The 16011-nt window shown below is 38.8% G+C and overlaps 1 long non-coding RNA gene across 1 annotated transcript in view; it reads left to right on the forward strand.

Moving 5' to 3' along the window:
- LOC138168096 (uncharacterized) overlaps nucleotides 1-4704 on the forward strand; it is a 6434-nt gene extending 1730 nt beyond the window's left edge. The window contains exon 2 of the long non-coding RNA XR_011170033.1: nucleotides 2504-4704. This is a non-coding gene — a long non-coding RNA (uncharacterized lncRNA). The remainder of the gene's footprint in view (nucleotides 1-2503) is intronic.
- The last annotated feature ends 11307 nt before the right edge of the window (nucleotides 4705-16011 follow it).

Below are 16011 nucleotides of genomic sequence, written 5' to 3' on the forward strand. Positions count from 1 at the left end.
ATGTATATATATGTAGTAGTACTTTATACTGAAGTAAAAACAGAAAGTATATGTGTGTTGTGTATATCTATTGTGTGTATATGTAGCAGTGAGATATCTAGGTAAAAGGATATTGACATTTTAGTCACTTTTTTTAGCATAATTACAAATTGCTATCTAAAATACCTTAGTAGCACTCTTTCTTCTATTCCACTCAACTGACAATCCGTATTAGAGTTATCTTTTTGTGTCTTATCTTCACTTGAATGACTCTTATTCAGTCAAGGACCCAATCTTATCTAAACTTTCAGAGGCCTCCAGGGCTTTAGCCTAGAGTTCCCTTTGCAGTAGAAATTAGAGTTGTAATGGACCTTGAAGACCATCTGTTCCAAACCCTTAGTTTTAAAGATGAGGAAATTGAAGCCTAGAGAAGTGACTTGTCCAAGGTTCCACAAAGAGTTGGAATTCCTGAAATCCAGGCCCTTTGATTCCAATTCAATGTACTTTTCTACCATACCAGCTGCCTCTTTTGATTAATATTTGTGTAATTGGTTTGGATAATAGTTCACTGATAGTGAAATGTACCTTCTTCCACTCAGTAAAGAAGTGGTGGACTACAGAGGTAGAATGAGATGTACTGATCTCCCTAAAGCATAGGTCACCCCTCATTCAATAAACTCCAATGGCTCCTTATCACTTACAGGATCAAATACAAAATCTCTGTGTAGTGTTCAAAGCCCTTCATAACTTGGCATTCTACTACCTTCCGTTCCAGTCTACTTATAATTTACATCCCTGTAAATACTCAGATCTGCTCACAAAAGACATGCCATCTCCAATCTACATTTTCACTGGCTGTCCCTAATGCTTAAAATTCTCTATTTTTTTTTTCTTTGCCTCTTGGCTTCCATGGCTTCCTTCATGTCGTTGGTATGCCATCTGCTGCAAGAAGTCTTTCTCAGTCCTTAATGTTAGTGCCTACCCTTTCAGATAATCTTTATCTTATTCTGGGTATATCCCCTTTGTTATTTGTAGTTTGTCTTCCCTATTATAGTGTGAGTTCCTAGAAAACATGAACTGTCTTTTACCTTTCTTTGTATTCTTGGTGATTAGCACAGTACCTGGCATATACCAGCTACTTAATAAAGTTTACTGATGTACTAATTTTATTGTCTGACATTGTCAATGTGTCATCTTGTTTGGCTTAACTATACTTATACATTATAAGAAAAGAACTGCGGGAGAAAGGAATTGTTGGAAATGACAATTTAAAAGCATCAATAAAACATTTAAAATAAAGGTTGAACTTCAAAAATTTTATTACTTTTTTTAAAGAAAAATACATACAACACATACTTGAAATCCTGAACAAAAGCTTCAGCTAACAATTGTCACTGTACACTTTGGACAAGCATTTAGTGTATTTTTTTTCTCTGATTTTGGTTAACTTACAATTTCTTAAATCTTTGACCCAGAGAGATGTGGATTTTTTTTGGTTTGTTTTATCTAAATTTAGGTTTAAAGTATGAAAGTGCATGGCATGTAGTAAGTACTTCTAACTACTGATACAGTAAGTACAAGACTTTTTGAATTTAATTGAAGAAAGTGTTTCTAAGACTTAATGAAGAGACTATGCCACTTCAGAAATAGTATACTAAGGTTAAACAATTAATCTCTGAGACATGAATAATGGCATGATAGAATCAGGGGAAAGCATAAGATAATGAGCTTGTCACCATGCCAACACATTATTATGGAGAGAGTAGGAAATAGAATGGCAGTAAGCAGCTCTGGGGAGGCAGGTTGAGTCAGCTCCCTTACACTCCCTGTATTGCTATAATAATAATGACATTTGAAGATCCCTTTGTATTGACAAGCTAACAGCTACTTAGCACTTAGTGTCAAGCTAATTATATCAAGCTTCTGTTAAATAAACTGAAAGTATGAGCCCCTGTTGCTGATGTAACAGGAAGGGGCTGAACAGGGAGGAGCTAATACTGTATATAAGGAAAAGCCCCAGCTGGGAGAGTCAGAATTTCTTGGGGTAAGCATCATGGACACAGCAGCTGTTGCCAGAGAGAGAGAGAGAACTCTGAGCATCTGGAGGCTGGGTTGCTACTGCTGGACTGAAGACTGAAATGAGAATTGAGAAGAACTAAGAAGAGAAATGAGAATTGAGAACTGAGACAATTTCTTGGAGCTAGCCGCGTAGAGGCTTGATAAAGTGATTTTGATTTTGAGAAGAGAAGTTGTGGTGGCGGAGCTTCTTCTGAGAGCCAGCCAAACACCTGCTGAGAGCTTCCAAGAACCAGCCAGAGCTGCCAAAGACTTCTGAGGACCAGCCAAAGTTGCCAGAGGGAGCATGACTGTGGTGTCAATACTTTGTTTTACATGTATGTTGATTTCACAGGCAGGAAGTGAATTGAGATGATAGTGCCGACCATGTGTGTGAATATTGTTGTAATTCTGCTAAGCTTGATGAGTGTGGATATTGTTATGGCTCTGTTAAGTTTTCTCTTCCCAGGAACAGAAACTGTGAAGGACTTGAGGTGGACCGGATACTGTGAGCCTCAGTGTGGAGCAGGAACTGCATGGAGAGCTGGACAAGGAACAGGGAGCTGTCTGCCTTTGAACTCAGGTGGCAGTTAGTTATATTTGAGCAGGAGCAGGGACCATGGAAGAGGAACCATGGAAGCTGAAAGCCTGCCCCAACTCAAGATGAAATTGTCTGAGTAGTGACTGATGAAATTGTAATTTACTTGTGACCTAGGGATGGATGGCTTTTGTACTTTCCACTACCCCTTAAACGGGTACTGAGTAGTGACTGATGAAATTGTAACTTAATTGCGCTCCATGGGTGGAGGACTTTGACTTTTGTACTTTGTGTCCCTTCAAGCCTCCTTAAGGATGATCAGATGATTGAGTTACTAAATAATTGTACTTTGTTTAAAACTAGGTGACCACTTTGGTGAAAACTATGTGGCCATTTTAGTGATAAGTTGTTGATCTGTGACATGGTGAATGCTATATTTTGATTTTCTGTGAATGTTTTGCTCTGATTTGTTATTAAATAAATAGAGAATTTGCTATACTATGTAATGAGAACCTTAAAAGCTGTTCACAGCAGCACTTCTCAGGAAAGCTGCTCATGCATGGCTTTACAATTAGTTTGAGGCTTCTCTCTCAGTCCTTTAAATGATGTTCTGGTGAAACCCAGGAACCAGTCTGGCCAAGAGTTATCCCATGTTTTCATTAGCTCTTGTGCTTGCCCACATCCCCTCAGGAAGGATATGAGAGAAGTGTGTATACCAATCAGATTGGATGGTACTCAATTCATTTCTCTGGTTCCAATTCTATCAGCCTAGCTTGAACCATCATCCTGTCTTGTGGTCCAAAAAGGGAAGGATTTCTTTCATAACAAAACATTCCTTTCAAGTCAAATAAAATAATATTTATAAACTTAGCACAAGGCCTGCATATAGTAGACAACTGAAAAATACATGTTCTCTACCTCTCTATTTCCAATTTGGGAAATATCCACCAACTCCCTCTGCACTGAACTCATCTGTCCATTCTCCAGTTTTAACTTCACTCTGTCAATCTGGAAGCCTCCTAATTATGGGAATCAATCAACCAGCATTTATTAAGTACCTATTATGTGCCAGGCACTGTGCTAAGTACTGTGGGATGGGTTTTTGCTTGTTCCTTCCACATTCCTACCTAATCACTTGCTACCTACTTACTCTTCCACATACCTCAGAAAAAGAATAAAATGAAAGACAGGTGTTTCCATCACTTTAAATATACAATAAAATAGATGTCAGTCATTCAACTAGCATTTGCTTACTGTATCATAGTCACTAGTCCAAGTCTAAGCATATAAAGGCAATAACCATCACTGTCCTTGAAGCAAAGATGAATCAGCACATGCAAAATACATAGAGAAAAAAATGGAAAGCAATCTGAGAGGGAAAGGCACTAGCACTAGTAAGTAATAGGAAGCCACTGGAACTCAGTGTGAAATGGGAAGGAGAGACAGACTGATAGACCATTAGAAGGCTATTGCAATAGTCCAGGCATGAGGTGATGAGGGCCTAGACTAAGATTGTGACTGTATTAGTGGAAAATAGGTAAAAGATGTGGGAGAAAATTTAGACTCAACAGATTGGCTTTGTGGAGTTAGTTTGAGTGAGGAGTTAAGGATAATACCTAAAACTTTCCAGTCTTGGTGACTGAGAGGATGGTGGTGACCTTGACCATACTGGGAAGTTTGGAAGAAGGAAGGATTTGGAAGGAGAAATGATAAGTTCACTTTTGGACATTTAATGATAATGAAATTATAATAAATAAAAGATGATTTCTGTTTTATAATTTAAGATGCTGTTGTGAGGGATGATTTCTCAGAATTAAAGCCTCCTCAAAAGGGTTAATAGTTTTTCCATGCTTTGCAACACAACCTAAATTATGCACACTTACAAAACTTTCCTGCCTTTTCTTGTCCTTTGTTCTTTGTTGCTGGAGAAGATTCACATGAATATATTGTGCCCCTTGAAGCCCACCCAATGGGATAAGGGAAAGGGCATTAGGGAGGGGGGGTTTGCAGTAGAATATAAAAGGACCTTGCTTTCCCAAATCAATTTGTACTTCCCTGGCCAGCGCCATTAGAGTGACAAGGGGCGTACCTTTCTCATGAGAAAACAATAAATTCATTTCTGCTTTCAGGTATCTAAGTCTTTGTTTGATTTTTTTGGTTGTGGTCTCTGTCCCACACACTGTCAACTGGACCAAACCGGATTCTAACCCGTGGATGGCCAGAGCTGACAGAGCAGACTAGAGACAGGAGTCAGGAATCAAACATAAGTTTAATTTCAGAAACAGCTTGCAAGCAAGTACACATGTGCCAGGGCCCCACCCCTAGTGGGTGGGAGCCCAAGGCAGCCTGGGGATATCTCAATACTTACACAATGATCTGTAACCCTGATGATGAGGGGTAACAGCAACAATACCACAAGTTTGATTCATAGCAGGGATTCATGACTAGAAGAGGAGTACTTGTCTGAGCTTGTCCAAGCTCAGAGAGCACCTAGTGTTGTCCAAAGCAATACAACAATTACGTGATTTTGCCAGAGGGCTAGATCATCCAGAGGGTGAGAGCAAAGGTTATGCCAAGCTCAGGGCACAGTTTGCTTGCTGGGTCTTAGCTCTGGAAAATGTATCTTGACATGTTTATAGAACATCCAGTTAGAGATGTTCAAAAGGTAGTTGGTGACTATAGCCTAGGAGAATAGAGGTGACTATATAGAACTGGGAATCACCTTCACAGAGATAATAATTGAACCCAAGGGAGCTAATGAAATCATTAAATGAGATAATAAAGAACTAAAAGAGAAGAGGACGCAGGACAGAGCTTTGGGGGATACCCAGACAAGCCTTTGTACCACAGCTTCCTGCACAAACTTATTTATATAGGAGATAGTCTATAAGCAACCACTCCAGTATCGTTGCCAGGAAAACCCCCAAAAGGGGTTCTGAAGAGTCAGACATGACTGAAAACAACTAAATCAACAACAACAACAAAAGGGAATAGGGCACCCAGGTGGAGCAATGGATACTTCCAGGAGCATTAGAGATTTTCCCTTTTCTTATTTCCCTTTACTTCTGACTTCCCACTGGCAGGTTCTATGGTCTAGTTGGTGTAGAAGTTCAAGCATGGAAAGAGATGGAGGGAGGAATGACAGGAAGGCTAGTAAAGAACAGAAAAGCAAGGTTAGACTACCGTGTTTCCCTGATAATAAGACACTGTCTTATTATTTTTTTTGGACAGAAAAACACCAGAGGGCTTATTTTCAGGGGAGGGCTTATTTTAATGAACATTGACAGCAATTTTAATAAACAGGTAAATGTGAACAAAAAAATGTACCTTTATTCAATAAGCAAATCACTGGGGAAGAACAGGATGATGCGCTCACTGCTGCAGCTCTTGCAGCTCTGATTGGATGCAGCTCGGAGCGCGGCGTGCGTTTCACGGGGGGGCGCAATACAGTAGCAACCTCAATAGGGCTTATTTTCGGGGGAGGGCTTATTTTAGAGGAATCTTACACAGTAAGGGGAGGGCTTATTTTCGGGATAGGTCTTATTATCAGGGAAACACGGTACCCACAAAGTCAGAAGCTGAGGGAGGCAGGAGCTTCAGCAGGGACAGCTCCCTCCCCCCACCCCCCCATACACCCAACTCCCTAGGCAACATTCTTTTCTTTCTTTCCTCCCTGAGGCTTCAGGGACTGTTTTAACCAACAGGGCCACTTACCGCTTTTTAAAATTTTTTTATTTTTATTTTTTAGTTTTCAACATTCATTTCCACAAGATTTTAGGTTACAAATTTTCTTCCTGTCTCTCCCCTATCCAAGATGGCAAGCATACTGAACACCCCTTCCCCCAATCTGCCTCTTTTATATTCCTCCCCATATCACTCCCTTACTTTTTTGTAAGGCAAGATGTATTTCTATACCCCATTGCCTGTATATCTTATTTCCCAGATGCATGTAAAAACAATTTTTTTAACATTTGTCTTTAAAATTTTGAGTTCCAGATTCTCTTCCTTCTTCTGTCCTCATCCACCCCCACTGGGAAGACAAGTAGTTCAATATAGGTTATACATGTGTAGTTATGCAAAACATTTCCGTAGCAGTCATGTTGTGAAAGACTAACTATATTTGCCTCCATCCTATCCCACCCCCCATGTACTTTATTTTCTCCTTTAACCCTGTCCCTTTTCTTTTTTTTTTTTTTTTTAAGCAATCGGGGTTAAGTAACTTGCTCAAGGTTACACAGCCAGTTATTTCTGGGTGTGGTGCTAAGTATCTGAGCCTGGATTTGGTTCCCAGGTCATCCTGACACTGGAGCCGGTGCTCTTACTTGCTGAGCCACCTGGCCACCCCAACCCTGTCCCTTTTCAAAAGTGTTTGCTTCTAACTACCCTCTCCCCCAATCTGACCTCTCTTCTATCATCACCCCTTTTATTCCCTTCCCCCCTACTTTCCTGTAGGGTAAGATACTCAATTGAGTGTGTATGTTGTTCCCTCTTTAAGCCAAATCCAATGAGAGCAAGGTTGACTCATTCCTTTTCACCTTCCTGATCTTCCCCTCCATTGTAACAGCTTGCTTTTTTATATGAGACAATTTACCCTGTTCTATCTCTTCCTTTCTCCTCCAATATATTCCTCTCTCACCTCTTAATTTTATTTTTTAGATATCATCCCTTCATTTTCAACTTACCCTGTGCCCTCTATGTGTACATGTACATACATATGCACACACATATATATTTATACACTCCTATATATACATATATATATTCCCTTCAACTATCCTCATACTGAGAAAAGTCTTATGAGGTTTTTTTTTTTTTTTTTTGGAGAGGGGAAGGCAATTGGGGTTAAGTGACTTTCCCAAGGTGACACAGTTAGTGAGTATCAAGTATCTAAGGTAGAATTTCAACTCAGGTCCTCCTGACTCCAGGGCTGGTGTTCTATTCACTGTGCCACCTAGCTGCCCCAGCAACATTTATTAAGTGGTTTACAATGTGCCAGGCTCAACACAGGCCAAGGAATACAAAGAAAGGCAAAAATAACTTCTGCCCTCAAGGAGCTCGCTCAGGACTGCACTCTGCTCCTAGCCCAGTGCGATAGACCCTTCATGTCAGCCTGCCAGGCTGCCTTCAGTGGGAGATTTGTTTCTCTCTGTCACTTTGTGGGTTCTGTAGCTCTGAAATGTGTTTAGAGTCATTTGTATAGGTATTGGGGGTGGATGGAGCAGGAGCTCAAGCAAGTTCCTGATTTTACTCTGCCATCTTGGCTCTGCCCCCACTTACTGCTTTTTAACCATACTTTCTCTCCTTCCCTAACCCAGGATGCAGGAAGTTGAAAAGCATACCACTTGTCAAATTCATTCTTTCTTTTTTCCTACTATACCAAAAACCAGAATCACATATGGCTATCTTAGATTGGGTTTTCCTTGACAATAGAAAGTAACTTAGGATTTCAGCGAGAAAACAGGTTAGATCCTTTATCACCAGAATAAGGGCTCTTGGATTTTAAAAAAAAAGCAGAATAGGGAGGGGCCTTAGAATGGGTTGTAGATAGATTTGGAGTAGGCTTAAGCTGGGACAGCTAGGTGGTGTAATGGATAAGATACAGGGCCCCCAGTTAGGAATGCCTGAGTTCAAATGCAGCCTCAAACACTTACTAGCTGTATGACCCTAGGCAAATCACTTAACTCTGTTTGCTTCAGTTTCTTCCTCTGTAAAATGAGCTGGAGAAGGAAATGGCAAAGCACTCCAGGATCTTTGCCAAGAAAACCCCAGATGGGATCACTGAAAGTTAGACATGACTGAACAACAACAAAGCTACCAGGTGCTAGGAGTGCCAGAAATAAATGAGAGAAGGAAGAAAAGGCTATAAACATTTACTTTCTAAAATTTTTATTTCACTTTTATTTTACACTGATGTCATATTTACTCCTGCATCATAAGTTTTTGTTTCTTCAATTTCTTTTTGAGTATTTTTTTTTCTTTTGAGTAACCCTCTCTTCTGACAAAGGAACAATTAGTTCCTTTGCAATATCATCTCATTATGAAAAGGGTAACTCATATATAGGTTGATGTGGCCATGAGCCCTATAAGTATGCCTCTGTATTTTGGGAGCCCTGATGTCCAGGACATACTGAATTACTATAGAATCCACATCTAAACCTTTAACTTCTCCATTTCTCTCTGAATTTTTGATCCTTGGTAGCAAAAACTTAACACTTTTTCTCAAAAAATGGCCCTATGTCCAGGTCAACTGCTTAAGCACAAGCACACAAGCCAATTCTACCTTTGATTCAGTGAAAAAGAATGCATTGTTCCTAACACTAACTCTAAGATTTCAAATGATAAAAAAGAAAAGAAAGAAAAGACATATTTCAAATACTTGTCAGCTTTGAGATATTTATGCTATGTATGATAGGGTGGGCAATTTCATAGATTCCCTTGAAGTCAATTTAGAAATGTAAATGCCTGAACCTGAATTATTTTGTGAAATTCTCCAGATCAATACATTACCATTTTAGTGATTGCCTGAGACAGTTCATAGGAAGAGTATGATTTACTTTCAGGTGTCCAGTTGGTACTGCCACACCTCAGCCTTGGCTGGGTAGCTCAGACAGTAACTGGATGGCAGGAAGGAGAAAAAAAAGGAAGGAATATCTGGAGCAGGGGAAAAGGAGTTCCAGTGGTTATTGGAAATTTCTGGGTATCCTTTCATACACAATAGATAAAAGTAAGCTAGGCTCACAGAAAATGGACAATTCATATATATGTATGTATGTATGTGTGTATGTGTGTATGTATGTATTCATGTATGTATACTTTTCAACCTTACAAGGGTATAATGATCTACTTTGAGAAAAAAAATCTCAAAAAGGAATGTGAGGTATGAGAGAGAAGTTTTTAGATGTGAAAATTCAGCACCCACTTTAAGCCTAATTTGCACTGCATTGGTGGGATAAATTCCCAGAGGCAAGAATACCGTAAATATTCCCTGTCAGGATTTTAGGGATTACCCTGGGCCCCTAATGTTCCCTAATAGCAATCAACCAAATGGCATCAATTAGCTGTTATTAGAAGATATTTATTGAGAAGTTAAAGTCAATCAACTAGCATTTATTAAGTGCTTACAATGTGTCAGTATAGTAGTTACAAAACAGTTCCTCCAAAGCAAGGCATATACCTTCTTCATGCACACAAATGGACTTTTGTGTTCAAACCTGATGTATAAAGAGAGAAACACTGAAGTTTGGTGTCTCTCTAGAGTCTCTAGGCAATATTCCTTTCCATCTGATCACTGTCTTTAGGGAAATATCATTTCTAAGGAAAGAGAAACTCATGTAAGGGATGATTCTGCTATGAGCCCTCTAAGAATAATTGTTTATTTAGAGAGCCCTGTTGACCTGGATATACTCAATGATGAGACAAACCATATCCAGACTGGGTGATTGTCTCCACCACCATCTGTAGCCCCTTCAACTGCTGCTGCTACCACCTTTGTGGTGGCAGTAGTGGACTCTGTTACTGTATCCCATTGGTGGGGAGAATCTCTGATGGATCTTCTATCTTTCTGAAGTTTGCACGGTTATAACCTGGTCTCTTCCATCTCTGGATATGTATTCATCTAACATTAGGAAAGAATAACTAAAAAAAAGACACAGAAGCACCATGTGTACTTGGATATGTGTATATGTATGGGAAATAGGCTAACTATTGCTCCTTTCTCCATTAGCTCCCAGAAATTCTTCTTTTGTTCACTGTAAAGAAGGAAAAGTGCATGTGTGTACACACACACACACACACACACACACACACACTTCTGATTTAGTACTTTCTGAGTCATCACTTCCTCCAGTGCCACAGCCAACTAAAAGACTCTTCATCACCAGACAGTACCAGTCCCTCAGTTACTCTGGGCTGGAAGCAAATTCCTAGCCTCCATATAGGCATAGCTTGTTTCACTGTGATTCACAGATATTGAGGTGTTTTTTGGTTTTTGTTGTGATTCCCCCTCTGTAATAGTAATGGAATTTAAAGATCCCCCTGTATTGGCTTGGTTTTTGGTTTGATTGTGTTAAAACCCAGAGTTTGTGAATCCCACTTGTGGCATGGACTTGTTGAAAAGAGAGTGCTGAGGAGACATGCTGTTATGCTGGTACTTTGTCTGTTTTGATGTTGTTTTGCCACATTTGTCCACTGGTGAAAGACAGTCCTGTTGTTGCAGAGGTTTTGGAACCTTGCTGTTGGTTCAGAGCTCCTGAGACTGTTCTGCAGACAGAGAGTGAATTCTGTCCACTGGTGAAGGACAGTGCTGTGTTGCAGAGGTCTGGGAACCTTGCTGTTGGTTCAAAAGCCCTGAAGAAGGATTTACTTGTATGTTTACAGAAATCCTGGAAGAGGGTTTTGTTAATGTTTTGAGGGGTCCTAGGACTGTTCTGCAGACAGAGAATGAATTAATGAAGACACTGGCAATGTATCTTGTGGCCTTGCTAAGCTTTGTCTCCCCAGGAACAAAGATCAATGAGAACTTGCCTCAGGTCAAGAAAAGACCTCTCTTTGGGTATTATATACTGTGCTTAAGCTTGTTGTAACTCTGGAGTAAATTCAATTGTGATCCAAAGGTGGGGAACTTTTGACCTTTTTGTGCTCTGTGATTGAACAAATGAATGTACTTTACTTATGATTGGAAACTAATCTCCATTTGAGAAGAGGGGCTTTGTGATGAACTAAATGAATGTACAGCCTAGGGGTGGTGTAGTATTTAGAAGAGGGACTTTGTGATTGATTAAATGAATGTAATGTCCAGGGGTGGGGTAGTACTTGGAGATTACTGAATTAAACTTAGTAAATGCTGTATTTTGAATGATGTCATATTTTGATTTTCTCTGTTTTTAATTTTTCACTGAATAAAATGGAGAGCACCTATGCTGGTATTTTGAACCTTGGGAAGTTGCCTTTGCTTGGCATTACACCCTCCCCCCAAATTGAAGGTTTATGGCAACCATGCATTAAGCAAATCCATCAGCGCCATTTTTTAATAGCATGTACTCACATAATGCCCCTATGTCACATTTTCATAATTCTCACAATATTCAAACTTTTTCATCATTATTATTACATTTGTTGTGGTGATCTGTGATCTCTGATGTTTCTATTATATTTGTTTTTGGGCACCCAAAACCACAGCTATATAAGACAGCGAACTTAATCAATAAATGTATGTGTTCTGACTGCTCTACCAACCAGTCATTCCCTCTTCTCAGCCCTCCCTATTCTCTGAAACAGGACAATACTGAAATTAGGCCAATTAATAACCTTACAATGGCCTATAAATGTTCAAGTGAATGGAAGAGTCAATTAATGTGGCAAACTTCACTGTTGTCTTATTTTAAGTAAGTGCTACAGCCACCCCAACTTCAGCAATCACCACCCTGATCAGGCAGCAGCCATCAACATCAAGGCAAGAACCTCCACCAGCAAAAGATTATCACTTGCTGAAGGCTCATTTTTAAGCAAAAAACTATTTTTCATTTGATGTATGTACATTGTTTTTTTAAACATAATACTATTGCACGCTTAATAGACTGGAGTATGTGTAAATATAACTTTTATATGCACTGGGAAACCAAAAAACTCTTTTTATTTACTTTATCATGGAACTTGCTTTATTACAGTGGTCTGAAATTGCACCTGCAATATGTCCAAGGTATGCCTATATGTGGTTGAATTGGAAGCAAATTGGATAGCATCTGCACATACTTGTTATAACCCAACAGCAAAAGCAACTTTAACTGTGCTCTGAGGACTGGGCCCTTTTTGGCAAGTCCCCTCATTAAAATAGTAAATATTTAATTTTCCCAAGCTAGAAGACAATATGAAATCTGATATAATGGATTCTTTCATGGTTGCAATCCATAGGAAGAGCACTACTCTTGGGACCTACATTTAAGTCTAAACTTTGACACTTACTAGTTAGGTCTTCTAACTTCTCTCTGAGAAGTTTCCTCATCTATAAAACCTTGAGAATACCAGTAGTGACATTCACTAGCTTGAAGCTATTGTACAGATCTCATTTTTCTACCAAAAGCCTCTGTTGGGTAGTTCGTTTGTTTTTAATCTAAGGTAATTAAGACTCCAAATTTTGCTGTTTAAGAATGGATAATAACTGTTAGAATGTCGTGAAACTTCCCATCCTAGAAAAAAAAAGAAAAATTTTGTTCAAACTAGCTTTTGTTATAGAATTGTGATCTAACAATGTAAGATTATGTCTACTTTATCTCAAAATTGAGAGAAATATACTATAGAGAATGTTTCCTAATGAATGGGCTCCCTCTAGTGGATAAAGAGAGGAAAATATTTTCTAGCTAAATCCATTCATAACCTTAATAAAGCATTTGCAATAGGTACTGCCACTTTCTCTCCTCTCACTCTCTTCTTACCCTTTTACAATCCAATTTCCAATATTATCATTCCACCTAAACTGCTTTTTTCAAGGTTACCAATGCTCTCTTCATTGCCAAATCCAATGACTTTTTCTCAATCCTCATTCTCTGACCTCTCTTGCAGTCTTTGACAGTGTTAATCACTATCTCCTTCTTGATACTATGGTTTAGGTTTGGGAGAAACTACTTTCTCCTGATTCTCTTCCTACACATTTGACTGTTCCTTCTCAGTTTCCTTTGCTAGTTCCTCATCCAGACTATTGGTGTCCCCCAGGATTCTATCCTGTCCTGGACCCTCTTCTCTTCTCTCTCCATACTACTTCATTCATCAACTTGCATGGATTTAATTACCATCTCTATGCTGACTATTCTCAAGTCTTACCTATCCTGCCCCAAACTCTATACTGACCTCCAATCTCACATCTCCAATTGCCTTTCAGATATCTCCAACTGGACGTCTTAGAATCATCAGTGGATATCTGAAACTCAACATGTCCAAAACCAAATATTATTTTCCCCCTCCAACTTCCCTATTTTTGTAGTGGGTAACACCATCTTCCCAGTCCCTCAGGCGTGCAACCTAGGTGGCTTATTATCCTCAGGTCCTCACTATTTCTTATCCCTCATATCCAATCTATTTCTAGGGCCTGTTATTTTCACCTTTGCAACATCTCTCAAATATGTCTTCTTTTCTCCTATGACACTGCGACTAATCTAGTGAAGACCCTCATCACTTCACACTTGGGACTATTGTAATAGCCTGCTGGTATGATACATCAGCCTCAAGTCTCTCCCCACTCAAATCCATCCTCTATATTCTGCTACCAAAGTGATTTTCATAAAACTTGGGCCTAACCATTTTTACTACTTACTCAATAAATTCCAGTAACTCCATATTGCCTCCAAAATGCTCTGTTTAGTATTCAAAGTCCTTCATAACCTAGCCCCCTCCTCCCTTCCCAGTCTTTTTACACTCTACTCTCTCACTGGCTAACTTTCTGTTCCATGAATAAGGCACTCCATCTCTAGTCTCTGAGCATTTTCTCAAGTCTCTCCTAACTCCAACCCATCAAAACCAAAGTGGTTTTCCTAAAGCTCATGCCTAACCATGTCACCCCCTCTACTCAATAATGATCATTGAGTACTGGCTTCCCTTAAGTCCCAACCTAAATCAGATCTTTTACAGGAAGCCTTTCTCAAACTCTCTTAATTCTATTATTTTTCCTCTCTTAATTCCTATTTATCCTGTATATAGCTTGTTGGTACATATTTGTTTGCTTGATGTCTCCCCAACTAGATTGTAAGTTCCTTGCAGGGAGAGACTGTCTTTTGACTCTTTTTTTCTATCCCCAACACTTAGCACAGTTCCTGGCACATAGTACACACTTTATTTACTGATCAACTAATGTTGACATTCAACTTTTAAAAAGAATTTATATTTTTTTTTAAATTATTCTTCAGCAGGAAGAATAATTACATTTTTAATTACTTTACATTTTCTCTTTCAAATTACTGTTACCATTCTCCTAATTCTCTTTCTCAACATCACTAAGGGACCTTCAGTCTCAGCATATGCCCTGTCTTGCTGCTTTTCTTAGTTTAAAACTATGTAGATGTAGTAATTTGTTGCTGTTGTTACTTGCTTATGCATATGTTACAAGGATTTCTTTTTGGTAAGGCTATGGGAAGATGAGAAAATAAATGCTTTAAATAAATCTTAATTTAAAAAAATGATGACTGACATGAACTCCTTTAATTTTAAATTTCTTAAGCTAGGTGATGCAGTGGATAGAGTGCCAGGCCTGGAGTCAGGAAGACCTGAGTTCAAATGTAGCCTCAGATACTATGTGACCCTGGGCAAGTCCCCTAACCCTGTCTGCCTCAGTTTTCTCATTTGTGAAATGAGCAGGAGAAGGAAATGGAAAACCACTCCAATATCTTTGCCAAGAAAACTCCAAAAGAGGTCATGAAGAGTCACATATGACTGAAAAAAATGACCAAAAAAGAAATTCTCCAAAACTTCTTTGTATCTTCATTGATTTTCTATTCTTTCTCTTCTAAGAGAGAAAGTATACCTCCACCTATTTTCTTCTTGGTTTTAAAAATTATTTCCTAAGAACAGAACTAAACATCAACACTAGTTTTGTTTTGGAATTACTTACATTTAAATAAATTAAATTTATCCCTCAAAATGTCACAACAAAGTTTTAGTGACTCTTAAGTCTTCATCTTTGTCCCATCATTCTCATCCATTTTTCCTATTGTGTGTTTGTAAATAATGTGTAATCTTTTGCTTTTTGAACTTTGCACCATTTCATTATATATATAATATATATATATATATATATATATATATATATATATATATTTTTTTTTTTTAAGCAATCGGGGTTAAGTAACTTGCTCAAGGTTACATGGCCAGTTATTTCTGGGTTTGGTGCTGAGTATCTGAGCCCAGATTTGATCCCCAGGTCATCCCGACACTGGAGCCGGTGCTCTAACTCGCTGAGCCACCTGGCCGCCCCTAAGCAATTGGGGTTAAGTAACTTGCTCAAGGTTACACGGCCAGGTGTTTCTGGGTGGGTGCTAAGTGTCTGAGCCTGGGATTCGATCCCCAGGTCATCCCAACACTGGAGCCAGTGCTCTTACTCGCTCTGCTGCCTGGCCGCCCCTATATTCTATATTTTTGATGCCTAAGTTTATCATTCTGCTGGAATTCATCCAAGCATGTAGTGGTTTAAATCTATTTCTCAATGAATTACTAACAGAAATTTGTGTAAAACATCTGCTAAATAACAAATCCTTTATTTTCAAATCATTTGTCACTTATATTTGTATATATTTATTTAGTATCTGATAGCTCTATTCTATTCTACTAGTCTTGATCATTTTGTCCAGTACTAGTTTTAATGATAATTACTTTGTAAGTTTTAAAGTCACAGAGTAGCAAGTTCACTTGCACCAACTTTTCTTTTCAGTGTTTCTCTAGCTAATCTCACCTGTTTT

The sequence above is a fragment of the Petaurus breviceps genome, unplaced genomic scaffold (genome assembly GCF_028583685.1).
Source record: "Petaurus breviceps papuanus isolate PSGF00001 unplaced genomic scaffold, PetGlider_PUasm1.0 126, whole genome shotgun sequence".
In the NCBI taxonomy this organism is placed as follows: Eukaryota; Metazoa; Chordata; class Mammalia; order Diprotodontia; family Petauridae; genus Petaurus; species Petaurus breviceps.